Source organism: Sitophilus oryzae, unplaced genomic scaffold (assembly GCF_002938485.1).
Source record: "Sitophilus oryzae breed Bouriz unplaced genomic scaffold, Soryzae_2.0 scaffold_1241_pilon_pilon, whole genome shotgun sequence".
In the NCBI taxonomy this organism is placed as follows: Eukaryota; Metazoa; Arthropoda; class Insecta; order Coleoptera; family Curculionidae; genus Sitophilus; species Sitophilus oryzae.
Window position 1 is genome coordinate 1,160,523 of NW_022145884.1, and position 23,434 is coordinate 1,183,956.

General features: G+C 32.3%; 1 protein-coding gene across 1 annotated transcript in view; it reads right to left on the reverse strand.

Annotated features, from left to right (window-relative positions):
• Nucleotides 1–23,434, reverse strand: part of LOC115874192 (hemicentin-1) — a 418,393-nt gene that overhangs the window by 56,314 nt on the left and 338,645 nt on the right. The window lies entirely within an intron of this gene.

Genomic DNA, 23,434 nt, shown 5'->3' on the forward strand with positions numbered 1-23,434 from the left:
TTCGGTAAGTACAAATATTTTCAGGGCTGGTAGATCTCGATAAAAGAAACATATTTTCTCTTTACTGTTTTTGAACTAAGTTCAAAATAACCGAGTTATTTTACTCTATTGCTCAAAATTTGAGAACCATCTTTTCCGATTTTTCTTTCTTGTAAATTTAATCTACTACCTATGCTGCCATATTATCAAGAAATAATGTTTTTTAACTAAAAACTAAAAGAATTTCCAAATTTTTTTTCAAAAAATTACAAATTAAAAAAAAAAAATTGCGAAATAAACCTCATAATCGTGTTTCTGGGGTCGAAATATACAACCCGTAAACATATTTGCACTTATTTAAGACTCACCCTGTATGTTATAATTGTTTGACTTTCAGTAAATCCTATTTTATATGTATCATCCGTGAATATTTTTACGTGTATCATCCGTGAATATCTTTTTGTACACCGGCTTTTGTTTTATTATTAATGTTTACTCCCTCTTATCACCATCAGTCAGATTCACGCCTCTACAGTTGGACATAAATCTTCCTTAAAAGCTTTGCGATTCTTGGCCTTGACCCATACGTCTCCAACTGACTACAGTTCTCCAAACATCGCGCGACTATCTTATAATAGATTGTTCTTTGTTCTTAGAGTTGATGGAACTGAGATTCAGATATTTTTATCAAATATTAAAATATTGGAAATGATATATTTAAAATATCAAAAATCATAATAATATAATGTAAAATTTTAAAATTTTTCAAAGTTTGCATGATATTATTTCTACCAATAACTTAAACACTTCTAATAAGGAAAATTAATATATTAATAAGTTTTATCTACGTCAGTGAGTTAAGAAGCTCTTAACTCACTGAGAATGCGTATTAATTCACGCATTTTCATTACCGTACTCCTTGTTTAGATGACTACCAAAGAGAAAAAATATTTTGTAAAATATTTATTTTGCATTAAATTGGATAAATATGTTATGAGTACCTTTTCATTTCCATAGTAGTGTACTTATATTTTCGGTGCACCATTTTACATACTTAGAGTATGTATTTTCATACTGCTGTTTCGATCTTGCTGGAAGCAATCCAGAAATGGTTCTGAATGCCTCTTCTTCGATGTCAGAGGGAATACTTTCCGAATCGCTCATTTTTTAAACTAGTGACATCAATATTATTTACTATCATATTGACATTGCCATGCATTGTGTTATTTGAATAAAGGTATTAAGGTAATTGATTTTTAGGATAGGTATATAGTTAAGTACAATAATTTCTAAAATTCATTGTGTGTTTTTATAGTTAAACGTAGATAAAATATTGTACAATACACGCGAGTCAACTCCATTAAGATACTTGTGTGGTTACACAACTCGTGCTACGCACTCGTGCAACTTTCACACGCATATCTTAGTGATGCTGTTAACTCACTTGTATCGTAGATATCTATTACAGACAATCAGTATTAAAGTTTACTTTCTTAGAGTGAATATTGATACTAAAACCTCTATTTTAAGTTACTGTTAGTATTAAAATAGCTTTTCACAATCTGAAAATGCGTTTTAAATACTGCGAGTGAAGTGTTTAATCATTTATTTTTTATTTTTGTTTAATTTTCTAAAAAATATTTATATAAGAAAGTAATTATATGCTTGAACAGCGATAATTGAATTATTAAATAATTTAATTTAATTTTCATTGGTGGAAATAGGTTAAAACAGTTTGAAAACAATTAAATATCCCTCGGGGGATAGACAGAGCACTCGAACAGTAAATGGTAAAGTAACGCAGTGCCAAACTTCAACTTTGTCAGAAATGAACAATAGCACAGAGCTCAATCCACTGCCCTTCTCCTCTAATAACTTCCTACGGTGGTATAAACTCGTATTTTTAAGCTATACACTACGAGCCAGGTTCAAAGTTGTTCCGGTGAAGTAAGTAATTAACTAGATAAGTAGTTTGAATATTCAGAAACTCGAATGAGGCTTCGAGATGCAAATATGGAAATGAAAAATTACTCCTAGTTATATTATCAAATTTTCGGGGCATATAAAGTTTGCTTCATTATTAAATTACCACCTAATTTAAAAGGTAACGATTTCAGTTTTGGCTGGTTATGCCGCTGCCTGAGGGTGCTTCGGTAGTTTCAGTTTGAACGGTTGCGAATCTACTTCGAAACTTAAACGGAAAACTTCTTATGTTCGCACTTAATTTTAATGCTCCCTTTGTTGGAGATAACTGGGTTAACTCCGATTTAACTATGATATAACGAAGAATTATTTTGGGATGGGGTGTAAATATTAAATTACGGGAATGTTACGGAAAAATGTGTAAGAATAAGTAAAAATGCGGAGAATGGGGCTTGACAAGTGTTAACATAGACAAAACAAAATATCTATGCATAGGTGCACCAAGGGAAATTCGAACATGGACAACGGTCAAGAAAACTGGGTATAGAGAAAAAGCAGCTGATCTGGTACGGACATGTAGAGCGAATGAAGAATACAAGATGGCTCAAGAAAATAATCCATTGGCAACCAAAGGGCAGAAGAAAACAGGGAAGACCGACATTGGAATGGCAAAAAAGCGTACACAAAGCAACGATTAAAAGAAACCTGTCAACAGAGGATTGTACGTATAGGACAGGCTGGAAATTGGGTATCGGACAACGTAGAAAAACGTCTTAAATCGACCAATATATTATATATATAACCTAGACTTATTTTTGAATCTGGATGAATGATTATTCAATTATTGTTATGGCGGGGAAATAGCTGATGACTGATTAGATTGAATGTCAGAAATATATATAATAAAAAAATATATATAAATAAATTATATAGACGATCACTACTAAAGTATACCTACTTAATGATATGTGACACTAAATTGTCCCTTGATAAATTTTAAAAAATACATTTTATACCAAAGAAATATTTTTGGACAGACATAATTAAATTATTACATAATTTAATTTAATTTATCCTCTATAATAATAATAAATAACGCTTTATTGTACAAAAAGCCAAAATAGCTTCATCGACAGATGATTGTACATTTTTTTGGCATTGCACAGGGTGGACCATTTTGGTTGTTTCTACAGGGTATCTAGGAAACCGTGAGAAATATTCAAATTTTGATACTGCAGTCTCGGGTTCTTTTTTTGAAAAAAATATAATGGCGCAAACGGATCGTGGCTATCTTGATCGGTTTCGAAGCTACAGGGGGATTCTCAGATTTTGTACTTTTTGAAGATTTTCTTATTCAGCTTGGCATGGGCTTCTCGAAAATATATAACACTTTATATTTATTTTCACTATTAACCTCAATATTTCAAATTTTTCTTAAAATATCCACTTAGTGGATAGTAGGCCGCGCCGAGGAACAAAGTAAACAGTTGTCATGGTAATGGGAACATACTTTTGATGAATGCGTGACATTTCATTTCAACAGATTGAAGTGTGTGTATTTTAAATAATAAAAAAATGAGTATGATGAAAAATGAATATTGATTTTCTTCATCTTCTTTCTGATCATTTTTTGCGACACGGTTTTTCAAAAGATCCAAAATTGATTAAACTTTCTTCTAACCTTTTAAAAATGGCTGGGTAACCAAACCCAGAGCGCGAGCAACCAAGCTCGCGCTCTGGATACCGCTCAAAATATAAATCAGCTGCCATTTGCTTATGTTTGTTAGACTCAATATAACATTCTAACATATTATATTTCTCAAAATTTTCAAATTTACTCATTTTTTTATTATCTAAGATACATCAATCTGTTGAAATGAAATGTCCCGCATCCATCAAAGGTATGTTCCGATCACCATGACAACCGTTTACTTTGTTCCTCGGCGCGGCCTACTATCCACTAAGTGGATATTTTAAGAAAAATTTGAAATATTGAGGTTAATAGTGAAAATAAATATAAAGTGTTATATATTTTCGAGAAGCCCATGCCAAGCTGAATAAAAAAATTTAAAAATATACAGGGGGTTCTATTTTAAAAAACATAAGTATAGTTAATATCTCAAAAAATATTTTATTCGAAAAAAGTCTGACTACGCCACTGCATTCTACATAGAAAAGTGCCTTTAGAATGTATAATTCATTTTTCCGTGGTTGCTGAAATAAACAAACTATCGAACATCTTCAAAAAGTACAAAATCTGAGAATCCCCCTGTAGCTTCGAAACCGATCAAGATAGCCACGATCCGTTTGCGCCATTATAATTTTTTCAAAAAAGGAACCCGAGACTGCAGTATCAAAATTTGAATATTTCTCACGGTTTCCTAGATACCCTATAGAAACAATCAAAATGGTCCACCCTGTACAGTATTGAGACTTTAACTAGTTCTGAGCTCGGGGTTGGCAGATAAAGATCATGCTCCGCATTACTAAGTGGATTGTTGTGAGAAAGCCTTTCGGGAATAGCAGATATGTGCGTGCGGATTAAGCAAACGGATTCAAAAATGAATAAAGAAGGAGGAGTCGGTATTTAAATATTTTTAAAGAAATTCTAGCAGTGAGTTCTACTGGTCAATCCCAATAAATACTGAACTGCTCTCTTTTGAAGTTTGAAAATACGATCAAATTTTCTCGCGCAGCAAGTACCCCAGAATGGAAGGGCATAACGAAGATGCGACTCAAAAAGGAAATAATAGACTATAAGAGAGCTTGAAAAGTAAAGTTCCTTAGAAACTGATCTTAGCGCAAAACAGGCAGCGCTTAGTTTCTTTGATAAAGCTTCCATGTGCAAGTCTCATTTTAACGAGTTGTCTACAAGTCCTAACAATTTCACAGAGTTCACGACGTCAATAGTGGTATTATTAAGTACGAAAGGTTGCATAGTACTTTTATATGACAAAACTTTAGTTTTTGATAGGTTGAGGCATAGGAGATTAAAATCTCACCTCTATGAAGATGGGTTGAATAAGCTTGACAAGAATTATTAAATATCCCTCCAGGAATAGACGGAGCTCTATAATAAACAGTAAATATAAAGTAACGCAGTGACAAGTTTCAACTTTATCAAAAACGTAAAATAGCTTTCCTTTCTAATAACTTCCTACAGCAGGATAAAGTTTGTATTTTTCAGCTGCACATAGCCAGGTTGAAGGTTGTTCCGGTGAAATAAGAATTTAACTAGTTAAGTAGTTTGAATATTCATAAACTTGGATAAGAGAGGGATTCGAGATACAAATATGGAAATTAAATTACTCCTAGTTATATTATCAAATTTTCGGGGCATATAAAGTTTGCTTCATTATTAAACTACCACCTAATTTAAAAGGTAACGATTTCACTTCTGGTTGGTGCTGCTGCTGCTGAAGGCGCCTCGGTAATTTTAGTTCGAGCGGTTTGAATCCACTTCGAAACTTAAACCAAAAACTTCTTATGTTCGCGCTTAATTTTAATGCGATCTATGTTGGAGATTACTGGGTTAACTGTGATTTTATAAGGATCCTACGAGATAATTGCTCCGTATTTGCCGTATATACTGAAGAATTATTCTAGGATGGGATGTGAATATTAAATTCTATTACGGAAAATATGTGAGATTTGATTAATATTATACATGCGCATTAGGTAATAGCAAATATCACAATAGCGTGTAAAGTGCTATAAAATAAATATAACTTTTAACGTTTTAATTCTTACAACTTTGGTCTTTAAAGAAAATATATTATAAAATAATATAGTAATAATTTAGCAAATAAACATACACACAAAATAACAGACACACATTTTTGGATGTAGACTGACGACTAAATTATATATTTATCAGGAAAATAAAATGTATAATAACTGAAGTTCCAGCTATAAATTGAAAAACACAGTGACAAGTTTCAACTTTACAAGAAATGTAAAATAGCATAGACCTAAATCCCATACCCTCCTCTCTAATAACTATTTACGGCGATATAAACTTCTTATTTTTATGCTATACACTAGCAGCAAGGTTGAAGGTTCTTCCGGTAAAGTAAATAATTAACTAGATAAGTAGTTTGAATATTCAGAAACTCGAATGAGAGAGGCTTCGAGATGCAAATATGGAAATGAAATTACTCCTAGTTATATTATCAGATTTTCGGGGCATATAAAGTTTGCTTCATTATTAAAAAACTACCACCTAATTTAAAAGGTAACGATTTCAGTTTTGGCTGGTTATGCCGCTGCCTGAGGGTGCTTCGGTAGTTTCAGTTTGAACGGTTGCGAATCTACTTCGAAACTTAAACGGAAAACTTCTTATGTTCGCACTTAATTTTAATGCTGCCTTTGAGATTACTGGGTTAACTCCGATTTGGCTTTGATATAACAAAGTAATTCTTTTAGGATAGGGTGTGAATACTATTACAGGAAAATGTGTAAGAATTGATTAATAGAAATATGCATTATAGTACATGACTTTTATATAACTTAAAAAAATAAAATTAACTAGTTTAAAACATATTGAATGTGCCAAATATTACAATTTTATAGTTCATCCAAGAAGTTCAAACATATTGGAGTATTAGACACCTTTTTTTCTTACAAATATCCTAGACTTATTTTTAAGTGTGGATTGATTATCCAATTATTGTTATAACGGTGAAATAGCTGATGACATATATGACATAAATATGACATAAATATATGTAATAAGAAAAATAATTATTTAATAAATAATATAGACAATCGCTACAAAAGTATACCTAAGGTAATTAGCATGATATGTGACACTAAATTGCCCCTTTGAGTTACTGGCAGTATTGAAAGAGCTATTGAAAATTTGAAAATGTATTAAAATACTATGGGTGATATGTCTAATTTTAATCTATTATTTTTTTTATTTTTTTTAATATTTTTTCTAAATTTTAAAAAATACATTTTATACCAAAAAAAACTTCTATTTTTGGACAGACATAATTAAATTATTAAATAATTTAATTTAATTTATCTTCTATGAAAATGAGTTAAATCAACTTGACAGTAATTGAATATCCCTCGTGAAATAGACAGAGAACAAGAAATAGAACAGTAAATAAAAACGCAGTGACAAGTTTCAATTTTATCAGAAATGTAAAATAGCACAGAGCTCAATCCCCCCCTATCTAATAATTCTCTCCTTAACAGCCAGGTTGAAAGTTAGATATTATGTGATATGAATGTTTCAGAATTTGTATTTATTTGTGTTTTAATAGCCAAAACGAATACATAGACTCTCGCGACAGTTCTGGTGTAACATTTATTTTTCAGAAAATAATGGATGTTTACGAAGTTCGTGAGAAAATTCAAATTGAAAAATGGTATTTCCAAAATAGGTCTTTGTAAACAGGCCAATTCCCTCTTTATCTACTATATCAATAGTTATTAATAATTTTGAAACATATGGGTGCGTGTCCCCACAAAAACACAAAGAGTCTGATGTGTTGTCACGTTTTCAAGTAATCAAATTGCTGAGGTAACAGATTCTTCACCTAGCACGGTTCCAAAGTGTCCTTAACAAGAATGAATACCGATCGTAGAAAGCGCGCAAAACTCAACAAATTTTCTATGAAAACCAATTTCGGCGTATGGCGTTTTGTGAATCTGTAATAGAAAAGGCCAATTTAGATGAAAACTTTATTCGGCGTATAGTTTTCACCGACAAACCAAGTTTTCTTTTATTGAGTCGTCATAATCCTACACAAGTACGATATTGGTCTCGGGAAAATTTGCACAGATATTTTGAGGTATGCACGCAATATCATCAACAGCTAAATGTTTGGGGCGGTTTTGTAGGGGAGCATATGATTGGTCCATTTTTATAGAGGGTAATTTAACTGATGCAAACTATTTGGACTTGTTACAGCAGCAGATTGTCCCTAGAATTCTTGAGTTATTGGGAGAAGATTCCACAATGTCTGGTTTCAACAAGATGGTTGCCCTGCCCACAATGCCCGTATTGTTCAAGAATATTTGAAGAATACTTTTCCCAACCGTTTAATTTTTTTTTGTGACCCGCTAGATCACCAGATCTTTCTCCCAATGATTTCTTTTTGTGGGGTTATGTAAAATCCAAAGTGTATGGTCATAATTGGGCTAATAATCTGGATGAGCTTCAATTAAAAATACGAGAGGCTTTCCAAACTATTAGCTCAAATATGTTTACAATATCAGACGGGGAATTTACGACCGCCTAGGCTTCTGTCTAGCACAAGAAGGTGGTCTTTTTGAACACTTGTTGTAACTTTTTTTTTTATTTAGAGTAATATTTTAGTTTTTTGGGGTTTAGAGAATAAATAGAGAAAGAATAGAAATAATAGAAATAATAAATATTTAAGTATTTTTATTTTAATCGTTACCTTAAGTGAAGGTAAACACTTAAAATGAAAATAATAAATACTCGGCATTCCTTGCGTCGTATTCCTAGTGTCACGACCGAAACTGCGAACTGCCTGACCAGCCGACCAGCCGGCAGTGAATCTCGAGTACGAACGCAAATCGGGTAAACGTAAATTCGTCCGGCAATTTGCTATGTTACTAGTAGTCTGGTCTTCTCTGTATATCTTATTATAAGGTGAATTAATTAGTTAAAAAGTTTGAATATTCACAGGCTCGAACGAGATAGGCTTCGAGATGCATATATGGAAATTTAACTACTCCTAGTTATATTATCAAATTTTCGGGGCATATAAAGTTTGCTTCATTATTAAAAACTACTACCTAATTTAAGAGGTAACGATTTCAGTTTCGGCTGCTGCTGCTGCCTGAAGGCACTTCGGTAATTTCGGTTCGAGCGGTTTGAATTCACTTCGAAACTTAAACGGAAAACTTCTTATGTTCGCACTTAATTTTAATTGGAGCCGTCTATATTGGAGATTACTGGGTTAACTGCGATTTTATAAGTATCCTGAGAGATGATGGCTCCATATTTGCCATATCATTTAATAAAGAATTATTCTAAGAAGGGGTGTAAATATTGAATTCTATTACGGAAAATGTATGACGGTTGACTAATTATGAATGTGCATATTATGCATACCCTTTTGATAATTATTGAAACCAAACATTACAGTAGAGAATCCTACAAAATTAATATAATTAAAATATCCGATAGTGTTTTAACTCCAATAGTGAATTATAAATATAATCAAATTACAACAGTTTTTTTTAGTTATACAAATCACAAAAGTAGTAAAATGTTTTGATTTATAAAGGTATAGGGTCTCTTGAAACTTAAAAATAATGAGGCCATTATATGGCTGAAGAAGGACCACCTAAATTAAGTAGGCACTGTAGATTAACCTGACTGAAAATAAAAGACATATTATGTCTTATATTAAAGAGGTATATTATGTTAATTTTATTACATCTAAAAGTTTAATTGTTTCTTTTTTTAAATAATACTAAATCTTATTTTCTACAATTAAATTTTATGAAAGTTTATTTTCCAAAATTTTAGTCCATTCTTATAGTACTTTCCAAAAATACAGTCCTTTTTGATATAAAAATAATATCTAAATGATAGAAATACATATCTCCCACAGTGCCTTAAAACATAATAATTTTCGTAATTCTTTAACTCTTTTTTTATTCTACCAGTAATACATAGAGGTTATTAAAGAGTTCATCAAAACACACACAATAAATTAAACTTTAAAAGTGATTGTCGCTAAAATTTATTTATAGACATATTATTTTTATTTTATATTTTGCTGAAATTTAAAATAATCAGTCGTTACTTATTTCCTAGCGATAGAAAGAATTGAATCATCAATCCATATCCAAAAATAATTCTAGTTTGTAGGTGTCGCAAATACTTATTATTAATTAAATACTCTAATATCTTTTTGCTTTCTTTCTTAAACTGTAAAATTATAAAAAATGGAAATTTTAAATGTTTTTAACTAGTTTAATTAATTAACTCTTAAAATTATCTAAATGGCATGTATAATGATGTATATTAATAAAAGGGTCCTCCTACATTTTCCTTAATAGAATTTAATATTCACATTCTATACTAGAATAATAATTCTTTATAATATAATACGGCAAATACGGAAAAAACATCACGCAGGATCCTTGTAAAATTGCAGTTAACCCAGTAAACTCCAGCAAAGACAGCGTTAGAATTAAGTGCGAACATAAGAAGTTTTCCGTTTTTTTCCGTTTTCCGAAGTTTCGAAGTGGATTCAAAACCGCTGGAACCGAAACTACCGAAGCGCCTTCAGGCAGCTGCAGCACCAGCCAAAACTCAAATCGTTACCTTTTAAATTAGGTGGCAGTTTAATAATGAAGCAAACTTTATATACCCCGAAAATTTGATAATATAACTAGGAGTAATTTCATTTCCATATTTGCAACTCGAAGCCTCTCTCATCCAGGCTTATGAATATTCAAACTACTTATCTAGTTAATTACTTACTTCACCGGAATAACCTTCAACCTGGCTCCTAGTGTGCAGCTTAAAAATACGAAGTTTATGCTACCGTAGGAAGTTATTAGAAAGGGGCCAGAGGATTGAGCTCTGTGCTATTTTACATTTCAGGCAAAGTTGAAGTTGCAAACACAGCGTTATTTTACATTTACTGTTCGAGAGAACTGTCTATTCCCTGAGGGAAATTAAGCTGTTGTCAAACTATTTTAAGCCATTGCCGACAAAAGACGTTAATTTAAATTGTAGGTAAATTCAGTTAATATAAATTTTATTTTCCATTAGCATATTTCTTTTAAACGTAGAAAAACAAATGAGAAAAGTTACACAAATCAGTTTCACATATCGATTGGTTATTTTATCTTCTGCATATATTATTTTTTATTTACCTCTGTTTTTCGCGTGAATCTAATGTTAATAATAGAATTTAAATTATTCATAAATTTTATCATTGAACCTTAGATAAATTTTTTTAAGTATATTTTAAGAACTTAAGAAGCATATTTTTTGGTCCTAGTTCTGGCAGAAACTATTGTTTTCCTCCTCTTTTTATAAAAGATTACTTTTTCAAATCAATACTCAAAAAACAGATTACAATGCGCCATACATTAGAAACTAATTTAATTAATCAATATGCAAACTTTTATAAGGAAGAATGAATTCAAGAAAGAAGATTGCAGATGAGTAGTTGTATTGATCAGGAGACACACCTCATGTTTATTGACCTTCACAAAGGATACTAAGGACTGACAAAGGTTAGTCTTTCCGGTCGAGATTTCCGTATATAAGAAGAGTACAATGCGTTTATAATGTACTGAACAAAGAGAGAACAGTAAACACGTTGCCAAACGTATGAAATAAACCGAGAAACTGTGCACATCGCTAAGAGACGTGAAAGGGGATATAGCAGATTTGTCGCAGTTGACCGGTCGACCAATTAATACCTCTGTCAGTACTTAAAGTTACAGGGAAAGGTGTACGTCATGCGTTCAGCTTCACGATTTAATTACGTCTCGTGATACTTGATTTGTTTATTTATTAACGAGTCGTTGTAATTTTCCCTGTAGCTTGAATTTTTTTAAGTGCAAGCTAGAAACACTTGCATTTTTGGTAAAAATAAGTGGAATTGAGTGGGTGTTCGATAGTGGTCGCGCTATTAGAACTCTTAATTCAAAAATCGATATCTCGAAATCTATTAGAAATAATAGATTGTAGTTTTTTCAAGAACTTTGCTATGCTCTAAAAGTAAATGGATGGATTATTTACAATTTTTGAATGGAAAAAACAACCGTATTGAATTTTTGGAATTATCGGATATTTTACATATTGTAAAATATCCGATCTTGAAAATAAAAAAAAGTTTCAATATCTAAAGTGGTTCTTGAGTTATGGCCTGTTATGTGTTAAAAAATTGAGTTTTCTCGCTAAAAAATATTTGACACCCTAACGATATCCTTATAATTCCATTTCATTTGCTCAGAAACATGTCTAATGATTTTATCTTGTAATCTCTTGAAAATAAAGTCTTTTAAAAATAAGCAGTTTGCGATCGCGATTTTACTTTACTTGATAGGGAAAGGCGTATCGGCAACGCCGCGCCGCATGCGGTCGGTCGCATTTATCTCACTCCGACTTAATAAGATCCCTATGCGATTTACTTCCACACATGTAAATGCCGACCCAAAAGTAACAGTTGCCAGCACGGTACGATACCGTTCCAGTTATCCAGCCTATTCAAGGTAATACAGGACACTAACATTAAATACACCTTAATTAGAGCTTTGAAAAACTTGTACGAAGAATCGACATCACAAATCAAAATAGGCAACACATTATCTGAAAATTTTTTGTCAATAAAGGTCTACAACAACGATGCTGTGTTTCTCCCACATTATTTAAAATATATGTAGCAAATGCTTTGAGACAATGGAAGAGAAAATGTAATGGAATGGGCATTAATCTGGGAGATACCTGTCTATATAACCTGCAGTTCGCAGATGATCAATGATCAAGTTCTTATGGCCAACGATAAAGATGATTTAGAGTACATGACAAGAAAACTACAAGAGGAATATCAACGATGGGGTTTGGAAATAAACACACGGAAAACTAAATATCTACCTATTGATGCAGAATTATCTAGCGTACATCTAGAAAATGAAGAGATAGAAGCCTGCAATGACTACATCTACCTAGAAGTGATATTTGATACAACAGCTAAAGATGACAAAGAAATTAAAAAACGAAAGCTAGAAGAACAATTGGCTGTCTAAATGAAGTATTTTGGAGTAATGAAATAGGGAATAAACAGAAGATCACGAAGAGATTACGAGACCCTGGTAAACAGCAGTCTACTCTATGGTGCAGAGACTTGGCGAATAACGGAAGCCAACCGAAAAAAACTGAAAGCGGTAGATATGGATGCCTATAGAAGAACCTTAGGAATTTCCTAAAGAGATAGAGTCCGAAACGAAGACATCGGATAGGAATAGAGCAACCGACATTGAACGCCAACAACTTATGTGATACTGACATGTCCAGAGGATGGATGACACCCGACTTCCAAAACAAATTACGCAATGGATACCCCAACATCGAAGAAAACGTAGAACACTTAAGCAGACTTGGAAGCAGCGTGTTACAAGAGCAATGAGTGCCAGAAATCTAAGCGAGGGACAATGGAACGATCGGAAGACGCTCAGGAACTTCGCCACTGACAGTGAAATCTAAAAAATTAAAGTTATTTTTTGTAAAATACCATTACGCAGATTTTGCTTAACCAACAAAAAAATTCTTAATGTTTTACATCACAAATCAAAATAGGCAACACATTATCTGAAAATTTTTTGTCAATAAAGGTCTACAACAACGATGCTGTGTTTCTCCCACATTATTTAAAATATATGTAGCAAATGCTTTGAGACAATGGAAGAGAAAATGTAATGGAATGGGCATTAATCTGGGAGATACCTGTCTATATAACCTGCAGTTCGCAGATGATCAATGGTCAAGTTCTTATGGCCAACGATAAAGATGATTTAGAGTACATGACAAGAAAACTACAAGAGGAATATCAACGATGGGGTGTGGAAATAAACACACGGAAAACTAAATATCTACCTATTGATGCAGAATTATCTAGCGTACATCTAGAAAATGAAGAGATAGAAGCCTGCAATGACTACATCTACCTAGAAGTGATATTTGATACAACAGCTAAAGATGACAAAGAAATTAAAAAACGAAAGCTAGAAGAACAATTGGCTGTCTAAATGAAGTATTTTGGAGTAATGAAATAGGGAAAAAACAGAAGATCACGAAGAGATTACGAGACCCTGGTAAACAGCAGTCTACTCTATGGTGCAGAGACTTGGCGAATAACGGAAGCCAACCGAAAAAACTAAAGCGGTAGATATGGATGCCTATAGAAGAACCTTAGGAATTTCCTAAAGAGATAGAGTCCGAAACGAAGACATCGGATAGGAATAGAGCAACCGACATTGAACGCCAACAACTTATGTGATACTGACATGTCCAGAGGATGGATGGCACCCGACTTCCAAAACAAATTACGCAATGGATACCCCAACATCGAAGAAAACGTAGAACACCTAAGAAGACTTTGAAGGAGCGTGTCACAAGAGCAATGAGTGCCAGAAATCTAAGCGAGGGACAATGGAACGATCGGAAGACGCCCAGGAACTTCGCCACTGACAGTGAAATCTAAAAAATTAAAGTTATTTTTTGTAAAATACCATTACGCAGATTTTGCTTAACCAACAAAAAAATTCTTAATGTTTTAATAGGAAGATTCACATGAATAATTTCCGGATGATATATTTATTTATACCACTCTTTCTCTTGGGTTGTCCAATGTTTTTAAAAAAATATAATTTATGCTTCTAGTTATGTAGGTACATCACAACATATTCATTACCTTGTTTTGAATAAATCTGTAACTTTTTGACGGTTAATTATTTGTGTGTGTGTGTGTGTTTGTTTCAAATCTTCATTTAATTAGTGACTCATACTAATTATTTTATCTTCTAAATTGTTTTTTAATTTTCCAAAAAGTAATAAATTCTACAAAAGGGTAAATTTAGTACATCTAAAAGCAAAATTAGTTTAATATTTTTTTAACCGACCATACCAATGGTAGTTTTTTTTAATTTCACTCAAAATGAGTTATTTCGGTCATAAATGACCTAAATACAAAAATTTTCATGGTGTCTATACGTTTGTCCGTCTGTCCGTCTGTCCGTCTGTCCGTCTGTCCGTCTGTCCGTCTGTCCGTCTGTCCGTCTGTCCGTCTGTCCGTCTGTCCGTCTGTCCGTCTGTCCGTCTGTCCGTCTGTAACACGATAACTCAAAAATCGCTAACCCGATTGTAACCAAATTTGGCACAAAAATACTGTGGCACCCGAGAATCTGGCCATTAGCTTTTGGTGGGGGTGGGGGGTTGGTAAGGGGGTATGAGAGGGGGTTAAAAATTTAAAAAAATCGTAACTCCAAAATTACAGTAGCTAGCGAAACGCGGTTTTCAATTTAAGATTAGGAATAATATCTGCAACAAAATTTGTAATAACATCAAAATCAGTCAAAGTCGCAGTTGGAAAAATTCCTTTACTTTGAAACTAAAATAACTGCCTACCATCTTTTTATTAACATATTTTAGTATGGGCGGCTATAAGTGCCTCCCGGCGCCATTTTTTTTTACTTAAGGCTTCAAGATATTCTTGTACTTAGATGGTGGCATGTATTGCCTATATAGAGTCACGATTTTAATTTAATATTTTAAAATATAATACGTTATTTTCGAAAGATACAGGAAGGCATGTCGTATTCTGTTCTCATTATAGTTTGAATATTTTCCAAATCTGAGATCTACCTTAACACATATATTTTAAAATGTTCTTACTTCTATATTATAAAATGTTTTTATATCGTAAATATAAAAAAATAAGTTAATTTTTGAGGGAAATAATATTTTTTTATATATCAAAATGATGAAATTAATATATTTCAATATAGTTTTAAGTTAAAATATGCACGAATATTGAAAATAGACTCTACCTTTAACAACCAAACTATGCGAACTAATATGGCACCGTAGATTAAATTATGTAAAACAGAAGCGCCAAATTGCACTAAACTTCTGGCAGAACATTGTCTTAATCTTCTTCCGCGTTTGCTTATTAAAAGTTCCCTTTGCCGGTACTTTTCGACTTTGGCAGCAACGGGCTTATTTAGACTACGAAAGTCTTTAGATTATTCCGAAGTTAAACGTCTCTTAATAGAAGTGTGTTTTGCCTGAGTTCGGAGCGCACGGGCTGGGCGGGCCACCTGAGAGAAACAGAACTCGCAATTTAGTTTTCGTATCGGAGTATTTGCGATGAATTGATCTAGTTATGGAGGAGGTTAAAGTTAAATTACATTAGTGTATCTATAATCAAGAAATAGACTATTTAGATTTTATGAATTTCTTTGCTAAAAAATAATTCTTTGTTATATAGGATGACTCACGGCGATGACACGTTAGACGTTTATGGAGAACCGGGGATAGAATTTTTTTGAAAATTTGTACTTTCATATCTCATAATTTTTCTATTGTTTATACTAACCTATACCTATTTTCAATAGTTTTTGAGATAAAAAATAAAACATTTATAAAATTGACAAAAACATGATCGTGAATTGGTTTGGTAAAATCATGAATTATTAAACAATTTTAAAATTGAAATTTGGGTTATAAGTTAAGGAAAGTCGATATATATTCGATCTGTCTAAATAAACCGATTTGATATTACACAGGGAGAGCAATAATGTTATTTATTTCCGTTTGTTATAAAATTGCTTAATTCTTTGATATTTTAAATTCAACCCTAGGTATATGATTTAAAAAAACAAAAGACTAATAAAATTGCTTTTCAACGATATATCATGTTCCAATACCTAAACCTTCCGGTTTCTTAAGTAGAGCTATTTAATAATTAATAATTCTATTATTATAGTTTCATTTCGAGAATTTCGTATCCATGACAATTTTAGAAATTTAGGAAGTATAGTCTAATTGCTACTTGCTATAGTCTAATTGCTACTTGCTACTATAGACTAATTGCTACTACATGGTAACGATTTTCTTTAAACGAAACAATTTATAATTGAATTATTATCTTTTAAATGGCTTTACTGAAGAAACGAGAAGGTTTAGGTATGATAGGTTAGCAACATGATATATTGTTGAAAAGCAATTTTATTTGGGTTTCCATTTTTTTTAAATAATATACATAGGTTTGATTTAAAATAACAACAATTTTAACGATTTTATAACAATCGGAAATAAGTATTTTTTCTGACCTCCCTGTTTGATATCAGTTGATTTAGACAAATCATATATGTCGACTTGCCTTAACATATAAACTAAAATTTAGCTTTCAATATACCGAATTTATGATTTAGCCAATGCTTATTTATGATCATGTTTTTGTAAATTTTACACATTGTAACGTTTTTAATTCGTTACATGTCTTTTTTATATATGATTTATATGATGTCTGGCTTATCGTCATCGGATTCCGTATCGTTCAGGCCTGATAATTTATTTGGCACGCTTGGCATAATTTTTACGTTCCCTAGTCGCCAACCCTGCTATCGTTTCACTGTTCTGTGGAGGCGCGCGCTGTCAACATCGCTTCTGTCAACTCTCCGCGCTTAACCTCACTCTTGCAAATCCCAGCTTTTAGAAATGGTGATTATTTAAATCTTGCTGTATAATCTGAATCAGCTGCCATTTCGAAGCAACAGGTAAAGATGAGATATTTTCTTTATTAGATTCGTTATTATTATTGAATATTTTTAGGGTAGAGTTTTGGATGTCCCAACTTAACTTGTATTTGTATTTTGCTGGCACGTTGGCGTCCCTTATCTTTTGTCCTCTAGAATGTTACATGGAAGAAAGGACAGTTTCTATGTTTATTATTGAGCCCTCGGAAGTAATTCGAGGTAGGTTTATTTTGTTTATTAGATCTTGTTTTGTTCTAAACAAGACTTTCGTATTTTTAGGGTCTTATGGACGGACTGTGTCCAAGGTACGGGCATTATCCAAGGTCCTAGTAGTATCCAAGGTACGGGTAGTGTTCCCTTGTACCATTATCCTATGTACGGATGTCCTGTGGACGAATGTCCCCAGTAGGAATGATTTTTCTTGCATATAAAGTGCCCCAGCGTGGATGTAGTTTGAGCCCCATGCTGCTTCGTTCCCATCCATAAGCTAGTTAATAGTTGCGGCTGTTCCAATTCATGGTGTCCTCATTCTGGCCCCTTTTGTTGTTTCTCACGCTGTTACTGTTTGAAGCAAGATTATATAAAGAACAGCTAAGTTTAGATTTAAGTTTTAGCTTACATTTAACATTTAACACATTTTCAGTCTTAAACAATAATGTACATCTTAAGTAATATCGTACAGACTATGTTTAGTGGTTAGATTGTTAAGAACATTCATGTCGATTTAATATTTAAAATATGATTTAGATCTTAGGTTTCATTACATTACGTCTTGTAATGGTATTATTTTCATAGATATTTAGTACAACTCTTAACACCACTTTCGTCGACATATAACCACTATAATAATTATTAAAATTGTACAATGCTATTGACCATCACAGTCCATCTTGAATAAATATAGTCACTAGTTTTAAGTAATAAACAACTGTGTTTTCTTTCTCTGTACATGCCTGGCGCCCAATATCTATTTTTTTTTATTATTGTTATTAATTAGTTTTCTTTCCAGTGAAATACCTTATCCACGACTGCTCTCCGATGAAAAGCTGCCGTTCGCAGTGGTAGTTGTTTAAAAAACGCTACAACATGTTTTATTTTTTATCTAGAGAACTATTCGAGATTGGTACAGGTTAGCGCAATAGAACAATTTTGAGATATGGAAGTAGTTTCAAAAAAGATAATGATATACTGGATGTTTCATTTAAAATAACAAAGATGTTACCACTTTTAGTATGAAGCGGCAACAATACAATGCTGAAAATAATTTAGATATATGAAGCAGGTGCCTTTATAAAAAATCCAAATTTTCAAAAAAAAAATATCAAAAGTTCTCCACAAACTCCTAACGTGCCATGACCGTAAATCACCCTGTATACTAGCCAAATATGAAGCAGGCATCATCCCTCAGGATCCTTATAAAACTGCAGTTAACCCAGTAATCTCCAACAAATAAGAGCTGGCTACATAAAAAACCTTATCATCGTTACATGGCTAATTTTTCTTGTGAAGTATCCTATTCATTATGAAATAGTCATGTCTGCCAGCGCGATTCCGGGGCTTAAAGCGAGGGCTGCCAATCGAAAGGGTGAAATTTTGACACTAAAAATATTATAAGGTACACGAGTTATAATTGCGAAAATAACTTTTTTTTTACTATTAAGGAACGTGAAAAATTGTTGGCAGACATTTTTCTGGTCGCTAAAATCCCGGCTGTTCATCGCAAATTTACCCACGGTATAATTTCTTAATCTACCACGCTTACGGGTTTATTCTAAGGTTACGACACTCAAAGAATGGATGCGAATACAGAAAAAACAGGTGATCCACAAAATTATTTAAAAATAGATATTTCTAAAAATGTCTTTTTGAATTTTTAAACTTGAACGGTTATTTTAGACTCTACTAATTGAAAAACGGTAAAGAGAAAATATATTTTTGTCGAAATACCAGCCCTGAAAATATTTGCACTTATTCAAGACTCACCCTGTAGAGTAATATCGCGCTTCTGATAACTTCTATCGCTGATTGAGCCACGATTTTTTTGTCTGCAATCGGCATGCATGTATGCGATTTTGTTTGTCAAAATTTCATGCCTCTTTCACGTTTGGTTTGGTTTGTCGGAATTTTAGCCACGAGAAAAATGTCTGCCAATAATTTTCCACGTTTCTTAATAATAAATAAAAGTTATTTTCGCAATTATAATTCGTGTACCTTACAATATTTTTAGTGTCAAAATTGCAACCTTTTGATTAGCCGCCCCCGCTTCAAGCCCCGGGATCGCGCTGGCCGACATGATTATTTCACAATGGCTACACAAAACGATAATTCAAAAGAAAAAATTGCCATGTAACGATGATAAGATTTTTTATGTAGCCAGCTCTCCGTCTAAAAGGCAGCATTAAAATTAAATGCGAAAATAAGAAGTTTCGATGTGGATTCGTAACCGCTCGAACCGAAATTACCGAAGCGCCTTCAGGCAGCAGCACTAGCCATAACTGAAATCGTTACCTTTTAAATTAGGTGGTAGTTTAATAATGAAGCAAACTTTATATGCCCCGAAAATTTGATAATATAACTAGGAGTAATTTCATTTCCATATTTGCATCTCGAAGCCTCTCTCATCTGAGCTTATGAATATTCAAACTACTTATCCAGTTAATTACTTACTTCACTGGAACAACCTTCAACCTGGCTCCTAGTGTGCAGCTTAAAAATACGAAGTTTATGCCGCCGTAGGAAGTTATTAGAAAGGGGCCAGAGGATTGAGCTCTGTGCTGTTTTACATCTCTGGCAAAGTTAAAGTTTAACACAGCGTTATTTTACATTTACTGTTCGAGAGAACTGTCTATTCCCTGAGGGAAATTTAGTTGTTGTCAAACTGTTTAAACCATTTCCAACAAAAGCGTTAATTTAAGTTGTGAGTTAATGCAATTATTTTAAGTTTATTTTTCATTAAACTCCTTTTTTATATTTAAAGAAAATAACTTGAAACATTTATAAAAATCAGTTAGAATACCCTATCTGTTGAAATTATTAACGTATGTTTAACTAACCATATTAGCAGACCATGATTAGTATTGATCACTAGCGTGTACCAGCGACTTCGTTCGCGTCGAATTAATCATTTGTAATGGTGATGATAAAGCAAAGCAAGAATTTCCATTAACATACAAACTGGATTAAATTTTCTCACATTTATGTCAGCATGAGAAAAAACAATATGGCGATATTATTATATAACTTGGTAATATTTGAGGGGTAGTTTCATCTCGTTGGAATTTGACTTTCGAAAAATCCGTTTTACGTCAAGCAGTTTAAGCAGAATCGTGGTTAAGAAATTACCCAACTTTTTGGAACACCCTGTATGATTTTTTAAAAAATTTCAAAATATGTAAAAAAGCAAAATAAATTATGCTTGTCCAAGCGTTTTCCCGTAGACTGACCGTTTTTTAAATAACAAATATTGTAATATTTGAGGGGCGTTTTCACCCTCTTGGAATTTGAGATTCGAGAATCTTTATTACTCTGATACCGAGTATATTACTATTTTATATGTTGTAAATCTAATGTTTATGAAAGAATTTAAATTACAGGTGAACTATTTCCCGTTCAACCTTGAATTAACATCAATACAAAACTAAAACATTTTAAATATATTATTTTTTACACATCTTATAAGCATTGTGCAATAACTCAAGTTCCACTGTTTCTCTTTCTCGCTAAATAATAATTCTATTCACAAAAAAATAGAGAGAACAGACAGAAAGAGGTTAATATTCACATCGAGATTAAAGTATGGCTGCCTGCGGACTGTAATATCTGAGAGCTAGATAATATGGTTTCGCGAAGAATTTGCTTTTAAAGCAGCTGTACGGTTTAATTAAAGTGAATATATTTTCTGGGTAGGGTGTGAGCGTATTACGGTTTTGAAATTTAATTTACGACTATATCAAAGTTTTTAAAGTCGGATAATCCTTTCTCTATTCTCTATTCAGTCAAGAAAAGTAGGCACATTACTAGTGAAGTAATTAATCAAGTCATAATAATTATTAAATAATGATTTTTCTTTGCGTTTAAGCACTTCTGCTGCTTCCTCTAGTCCCTCCAAAAAACCTTGCTCTAAAGCATTAAAACGTCGGCTTTCGAGTGCAGCAAAGTGGTACAGGAAAGTGGTACATCGTTCAACCTTGTGGCAAGTGAAAAAATGCGGAAACATCTAGAAATAATAAGAAAAAACAGCAAATTGGTCGAAGGAATTTACCCTTATCATTTACTCTGATAAATGTTTAAATAAACTTTTCAAAAAAATCCTTATGGGTTTTTCGCCACTGCACTGCAAGAAAAATCTAAGAAACAAAATAGTTATTTTTATATAATTTATATATTTCAATATGGCAACATAACGTTTCTGAAATAGACATTTTTTTGGAATATATAAATTCTCGCGAACCTACCATAAAATTTACTTTAGAAGTAGAGAGAGGTAATCGTTTGCCATTTCTTGATATTTTAGTGTCAACATTCCAAATAAACTAATTTTAGATGTTTACAGAAAACCCACAAACACAGATAGATACTTAAATTTCACATCTAATCACAGTATAAGTGTAAAAAAAGGTGTTATAAAAAGTTTATATGATAGGACAAAAATAATATGTACAGACGACATTTCGCTAAACCAAGATATAAACCACATAAAAAATACATTAATAAAAAACGACTATCCACCATATTTTATTGACAAAACATTAAACGAGAAATACAAACCCCAAATCATAGACACAAAGATAACAATACACAATATATACAACTTACAATTCCATACATACGAGGCGTTTCAAAAAAAAATAAGAGGGATAGGAAAACAATATCACATACAAACATCTTTCAAAACACAAAATACACTTAGATCAATTTTATCACATACTAAACCAATGAATACAGAACAACAAACAAAAAATGTAATATACCAAATACTATAATATACTATAATATACAAATGCGATAAATTTTACATTGGTGAAACATCTAGACCCTTAATGTTAGAATTAAAGAAGATAAAGATTATTTAGGAAAGGGAGATTTTCACAAATCTAAGATTTGTCAGCATTCATGGGACACAGGGCACAGAATAAATTTTAATAACGCCAAAATTATAATGAAAGAAGCGATAGCCTCTAAAAGAAAAATAAAAGAGGCCTTTTTAATTCAATCTAATAAAAATAAATGTATTGCTCATGTATCTGTAGATGTTAGTAATGTATGGCTCTTTGATTTTAAACAACATTACATAAATAAACATAACATACGTGAAATTTAAAAATAATCATACAGAAAGTTTGGGCTTTTTGGTTTTACCTTATTAAGTAATTATCAGGTAGTAATTGTTAATTTTGAAGTTTAACTTAATATAATGTCATTTTAACAGAACGTCAACGATTTCTTGTAGACGTATCTGTTTTAAAAAGTAAAGTGTTCTCGAATAGTTCAATTTAAATATTTTAAATAGTTTTTTTTCTTGATTCTTTATATTTTTTTGCTTCCGAGGACGGAAAGAGAAAACTTTCCGAAACGTTAAGCATTTTTTTCTTTGTTAGGCAAATTTTTATTACTGTAAACACAACTTCTGACAAGCAGCGTCCGTTTAGGTTTAACGCAGAAGTGTTTACAAAAAATAACTATTTTATTTTGTAGATTTTTCTTGCAGTGCAGTGGCGAAAAACCCATAAGGATTTTTTTGGATAGATGAATCCGCCACATAGGTATAGACATTTTTTAAAACTTTTCAAATTTCAATCCTTCATAATTTCTCAATAACTAAACCAATTTTTAAAAACGAGGCGGGGAAATATAGAGAATTGAAAGCTCTTTTCATTGCGGCACCACTTGACCCCCCTTCCGATTTGAAAAAAGTTGGGGGATGACGCCCCCGCTCAGAGGGTTAAAGATTTTGCAATCGTTTTTGGGGCAAAAGTTGTCCCCCTCACAAACCAAATTGACGTGTTTTTGGATTTTTTGAAAAAAAGAATACCCTAGCCGTTATGCCTTGCGGAACGTTTTCGATGGGCCACCCTGTATACACAATATTAGTCGTAACTATTATAAATATATCAACTTCTACAAACAAGTTTCTAATGCTCTACGTGTTCGAAAGAGTTTGTTTAATTACCACCTTCTCTATTGAACACATCTATATTTTGTTCAATTTTATGTATAGTCTTTTCAACAGATCTTCTTCTTATAATTCCGAATGCATTTTGTA